General features: G+C 42.0%; 1 long non-coding RNA gene across 1 annotated transcript in view; it reads left to right on the top strand.

The window, feature by feature from the left end:
- LOC138515648 (uncharacterized) overlaps positions 1 to 1,885 on the top strand; it is a 67,229-nt gene extending 65,344 nt beyond the window's left edge. The window contains exon 4 of the long non-coding RNA XR_011282134.1: positions 180 to 1,885. This is a non-coding gene — a long non-coding RNA (uncharacterized lncRNA). The remainder of the gene's footprint in view (positions 1 to 179) is intronic.
- The last annotated feature ends 4,463 nt before the right edge of the window (positions 1,886 to 6,348 follow it).

Genomic DNA, 6,348 nt, shown 5'->3' on the forward strand with positions numbered 1-6,348 from the left:
GCTGACAATGCTGTTATACTAAATCCACGGAGAGCTGCACTTGTACTTAAAGAAACAGATAGCAGTGTGTACTATATATTTATGCAACATGAGAGTGTGATCCTGAAATCTTAATTGAAACCAAGCTTCTTGCATTTACAAGAAATAAAATAACTTCCTTTTTTGTTTTTCCTCATCAGAATGACAGTATGCAAAGAGAAGTGCCTACTAGACTTTCAGAGTTTGAACATGATTTTCTCATATAGCTGATTTATTCATATGGACAATCCAGAAGTGATATTCATGTATTTTGGAAATGTGAGATTAAAGAAGTACACTACACATGGATATAAGGCCCATGTGCCTTATAAAATGTTATGTCAAATGCATTGTGTGTGTGTTTAAAACATTTTTTTGCAGAATTTTACGTGCAGCCGGTCATTTCTCTAAAGATGAAACTTAACCTCAAGACCTTTCCTCTGCTGGTCCTGGAGGGGGAGGTCTTGTTGTCAACCATCAATCAGGGCCATTGCTTAAAACCATAGAAAGAAATACACTGCCTAGATTTAAACCAAGGTGGAAACAGATAAGGCCATGCCTCTTCTGTCAGCAGAAGTGACCTTGAGGTCACAATTCCCCAAAAATGTCCATTGGAGTTGCAGCCAGGGCCATTGAAGGCCATAAAGGGAGAGGCGAAGATAAATATGAGCCAGCATCTGGCTGATCACATGATTAAGGGGAAATTAAACCTAAAGCGAATAAAGAAAAGACTGGAGTTTATTTAATGGAAAAATACATACTATTGCATAAAAAGGGCAGCATATATGCCACAACAGTCATTCCAGAATTTTATCAAAGGTGACAGTAACCCCATTTGAACCATGCTAAAATGAATTTTGTGTGATAAACATAACAAAGGTTCATAGTGAAAACTTGATTTGAGCTTTCCCTTAATTCCGAGAGATTTGAAAGTTGGTGTGAGGGTGAAGGATAAAATTAACATGTGAACTATGAAGTGACATATTTTTCACGGATACGACTGCTGAGTAAATGAAGCAAAAATGTACATCTGCATAGGAAGGGCCTGCCGACTTCAGATGAGCATCATCCGATTTGCCTTAAAATGTAGTTCTTAAAAAACTATCCATACATGTATAGATTTGAAAAATTAGGGTACTTGCCATGTTGGTAGATCTTCAGAGTCTAAACAGGCTGAGCTCATATGTCAGTTTGTAATGGCAAAGCTTTCTCCCCCCTCAGCTTCCCTAACTCACACCCCTCATCTACTTATCCTATTAGCCCACTGGAGGTAGGTGGGTATAGAAAACCAACCATTCCCTTTCGCGGGAGTCATGACAAGTTCGTGATGTCATTTGCCCTAAAAGTAAACCAGTTTGCATTAGAACTGGGCTTTTTCACTTATTCCGGGAGGTAACCTGCTGCTGAACTGTTTGTCTGTGTAGATCCTTAGCATATTTATTTCAAGTAAATCAATTAAATCCTGTATAGAAATCACGGGATGTGTTTTGTTAGCATTCGAATGTAACAAGCTCTTCCCAGTGTGTTTTGAGCTGGTATAGCCATCAAGATATGCCAAAAGAATGAATCCCAAAACACTATTTCCAAGTGAGGGTGCAGGGTGCCAAATGAATTTCCCCATTGATCCCCTTCATTTGAAATCAGAAGTGTGAAGCCTTGTATTTCCTCTGCATGTGTGGTGGGAAAAACAAAATTGCCCCTTTGTTCCCATTGTGCTCTGAACCAAACCACAAAGCCCTGCCTGCTCTGTGTCACAAAATGAATTTTCCCATTGTTTTTCTTTCCCTCATATTGCATCTGTGGTAATATGTAGAAAAACATATTTTTCCCCTTGAATACCTTTTCCAAAAAGTGCCTTATATCAGAACCCCACAACGATTTTCACATTGTGTTCCCACTCTCTGGCGGCCATCTTGTTTGTTTACTTTTTTAGATGGTTACCATGGAAAGGGAGAAATGACTACGTAACCCGTTCCATGGTGGCCATCTTTTTTCTTTTTTTTAGTTGCGAAAAACTGTAGTATTTCAAAATGGAGAAAAGATATTATTAGTACCAGGTCGGGGTTCTAATAGCAATAAGCACCTCGCTGGGGGTGCGTTTCCAATTCTGTTAATGCACTGGGCCACTTGGGCCTATAACTATGGGCCCCGTGTCTTTACCTGAAGCAGTAATGCCCCCCCAGCTCGGGGCGTATAGCGTAAGTATGGTATAGGGCCTTGCAAAAAGGGATTAGAGAAGGAAGTGACAATGTGGCAGCCTGGAATGCCCGGTTGCAATCAATGTTTCTCTCAGAGGATGATAAACCCCCCTGAGGAACACACCTCAAATTGGGAGGTGCAGGTTTAAGATGGATGCAAAGAGTGAGAAGCTAGGTGGGAAGCGGTAAAAGACAAAGGAATGTCAGTAATTACGAGTGTGAAGATCATGGCAATCCCTGTGATATCACTCACATAATGCTCTCACATGTAAGTTATCTAGTATATCTGGTTGGTATTATTGTTGTTGTTAAATACAACTAAAATAAGTATAATAAAGGATGTAATGACACAATGGTTTTACAATTAACATGTTAAAAATAATAAAAAAAAGAATTAAACCAAAAACTGAGAACACACTATGATTGAAGGGAGGTAAAAGGCTGCATGTTTTACTTCCATGATGACATATCTTATTACATGTGAATCGTTTATCAGTTGGTCTTTCACTCTTAAGGTCAATGCCATAAATTTGATCCTCCCTCTCCTTTAAATTTTTTTATTTATTTAGTGTAATGGCAGGGCAGGAAATTCAAGCCCTTTTGCAGACCGGGTAGGTTGGGAAATCCCGGACCCAATAAATGGAAGAGTCAAAGTAACTGAGAAAGGCCTGTTTTATTAATCAATTATGTAAAACAGGGACAGCCACAAGGAAGAAGTTTCAGAGCTCTCAATCTTGTCCAGCACGACAATGGTTTAAAAACAGAAAATACATTGTCATTAATGTCATGTCACAAACTTGGTTTCAAAAACCTATGAGTTATAGGGATTTTTTAAGGGAATAGTATACATATAGAAGCGATAGAGGTTAGTCTTTTCATTGGCCGTGCTTAATCTGATGGCCCCTCCTTAGACCACCTCTAAACTGATAATAGAGAATACATGTCCTTTCTTTACCATAGGATTGGTTAGTGCATTTACTAATGAGCCATTGGGCCTCATTACAAGTCTGGCGGTAGCCGTGCCGGTAAACCGGTAGAGTGCCGCTGAATTTGTTTTTTGTCTGGCAGCCGTCTTGCTGGTAACAGTGGGAGATTCTAACCCTGCTGGTCTGAAAAGTCAGGCGCCGGAAGAATGGTATTCCCCATTCCCATAGAGTCTCATAGAAAGCACACGGGACACGGGGAACATGGAAGCACCGGCACCGTTAATAACAGTGCCGGTGCTTCCGTGTAGGTCTGCTTACCGTGGCCGCTGTGCCTGGCAGGGTCTGACCTGCCGGGCACAGCAAATCCGGCAAGCAGACCCATAGTGTGCTGGTCCGGTAACAACGGTGCCCGTAGGCTTACCGGCACTGTTGTTGCCGGACCGGAACACTTGTAATGAGGCCCATAGTGAATAGAGGCTAAGGATTGGTTGGCGTGGACTTTACTAGTCTTGGTTACTTGGCGGGTCATCAATACATGAGTAACTATACTGGTAGGCGGAGAGGCTCCGAGAGGCAACTTTTCCAATTAAAACTTACCATCTCTGATCCTCTAGGCCATGAGCCAGGGCTTCCAGCTCTGAACTTAACCTTGTTGTGTATTGGAATTCCAAGAGCTTTTAAGGAGTTGCTGGTAGGTGCATTCCTGCAGCTTGCCTTTATTAGTAGGCACTGCCTTCTCCACTCGGTCACTTGGCATGAGACCACGTTTGGAATCAATTTGCTGACCTATTACTGGGATTTTCGTCCATTTGGTTATGGGTGTTCTTACTCTTCCTGTCAACAAGAGACTTGGTTGAGCTATTTTTGTCTAATTAATTAATGAGCATCTGGTCTTTGATGAGTTGTTTTTCCCGGATTTAATCTAAGAGAAATGTTTTCGCCCTTGGGCATTATCTTCCGTTCTCTCCGGTATCAGCAGCAAAAACTCCTGTTTCCATTGTAACCTTGGCAGGGGTAGAACATCTGGCTTCTGTGTTGCTCGACCCATGGTTTTAGCTAATTTAGCATGTCTGTTTTATTTGTGGGCTCTTTGTATATCCTTCATGTCCATCTTTTTCATATGGCCATTGTTTCTCGCTGCTCCTTTTGCAGCTTAAGCAGCCTCCTATCTGTATTTCTCATGCGCCTTGCTTTTCAGCATATAGCGTATTTATGTTTTCTAACCTTTTGGGTAAAAATATGTTCTTCATGTCTAAGTGCAGTTTGACCTATTGTTTGCGTAGCTTCATGGTGAATGTATGTCTGCTTTGTGTCTAGTGCATCTATGTGTATCACCTTCAACAGTGATGGTGCTTGCTTTGACACTTGGTCACAACAGGTTCAGTTATTCTTGATTCTGCATGTTCACCTCCTCGCTGATTACTTCAGGATAAGTCTGATATGGTTGTCTGAGCAAATACCGCCTTTTACTTCCATGATACGGTGGCGGGAAAGGGACAGGCTCCATAAATGATTCCCTTCTGTTGTTCCTTCAATATGGAGGTGGGGAAGGAGCCGACGCTACAGATGACATGTTCATCTGTCTCTCGACATTCCACCAACTGTTCGAGATATCGTCTACATCTCTAGGAGGTTCCTCTGTTCAATGAGATCCTTTGGGGGTTCATATATTTGTTGCTCCCATCAGGTCACCAAAATGTGTTATGTGTACATCCACACTCCAGGTCATGTAGCAGCACACCCCATCTGGTTTGCAGAATACCCAATGGCCCACGTAACTAAGGGGTTATCGGGGATAATAGAATTTAGATCCTGGAGGGATAGTAAGACTTTGCTTCAACTCCAAGTAAGGTAGATCATTGGTTGTTTGTGCGTACACATGTACTCTGGTGTCCATATTTATCACACTCTTTCTTCCTACTGCCTTTTTATTCTGTTTTCTTGCATGGGGTGATAATAATCCTTAGAGTTCAGAATCCCAATAGTATCAGCACTAATATGGCTATTAGTACCTTGAATGCATTAGACAGCCCGGATGTTATCCAATAGAACAAATATGTGAAACAATCATTGTTTCCTATTTCTTCTACCTCCTCGATCATTTTCATGTGTAATTCGGTCATCAGTGTTATGGCTTCTGTGAGGGTGCTGTCTTCCTCATCATTAGCAGGTATATAGATACAGCAGAATTTTCCAATGTTTGCGCAAACCCTGCCGACCATGACTGTTATGAGATTGAGGACATACCTAATTTTTATGGTCATCCGTTTTATGGCCCTTAGCTCCTCCTTTATTGTATTGAAGCTCTTCACTGTGGAATTAATTGTTTACAGCAGCTCCAATCTGATGATCTGCAACCACTTAGCATTAGTATGTGTCTACACCCCATATGTCAGGTCAGGGAGGCAAAAAGCATTTCAAGGAGGCTGAACAACCTGTGCTCCCATGGCATTTCATCGAACGCACTTTCCATCTTTTTTGAGATATAGTTGCTCCCTCGTTTAGCTTGGTTGAGCACCAGGGATCTTCTCCTTTGTAAATGTTTGTCCATCTTTGAGAAATCTGTAATGTTTAAGTCACTCTGGAGCCCTACCAACGTGGGTTTGCTTATCAGTACCATGGATTATCCCCATCCCTTTTGGTGGAAGCTTCATGTATGCTCTGACCCATAGACCCAATAGTGATCCATCAGTACTGCGGTGCCTATCGTCACGCTGGGCACATCAAAAATGTGTTTACACCCTTTGTTCTCCCATACTTTCACAGGACTGGCATTCCTGAAACATAGAGTGGTGTTCTTCACGGGTTATATGGATACAGATCCTTCTTCATCCTCTACATATCTGAGCACTTTGTTGTATTTGGTCCATTCCTTGAGACATTTATTGTTCGTGTTCTGTACGGCTTCTACCAGTACTGTCAGGAGTGCCCGTGCTTTACATCCCATCATCCCCTCAACCCACCCCGCTGAGGTGTATAGCTATCCATATATTAGTAGTTGCGGACTCTCCCAGCAGCCAGGCACCCCTGGAGTCTCCATCCCTATCACATTTGTGCACTGCAGCAACTGTGTATCCACTATTGTGGAGTCTCCTTTATTTGGGCCTTCTAATACATATCGTACCATTTTATTCTGGATGCTGAGTGCAGAGATGCAGAGACAAAGAGGTAAGGAAATCAAGAGAACGCAACTCTAAAACCTCAAT

Source organism: Ambystoma mexicanum, chromosome 6q (assembly GCF_040938575.1).
Source record: "Ambystoma mexicanum isolate Mex_15411 chromosome 6q, UKY_AmexF1_1, whole genome shotgun sequence".
NCBI classification, from domain to species: Eukaryota; Metazoa; Chordata; class Amphibia; order Caudata; family Ambystomatidae; genus Ambystoma; species Ambystoma mexicanum.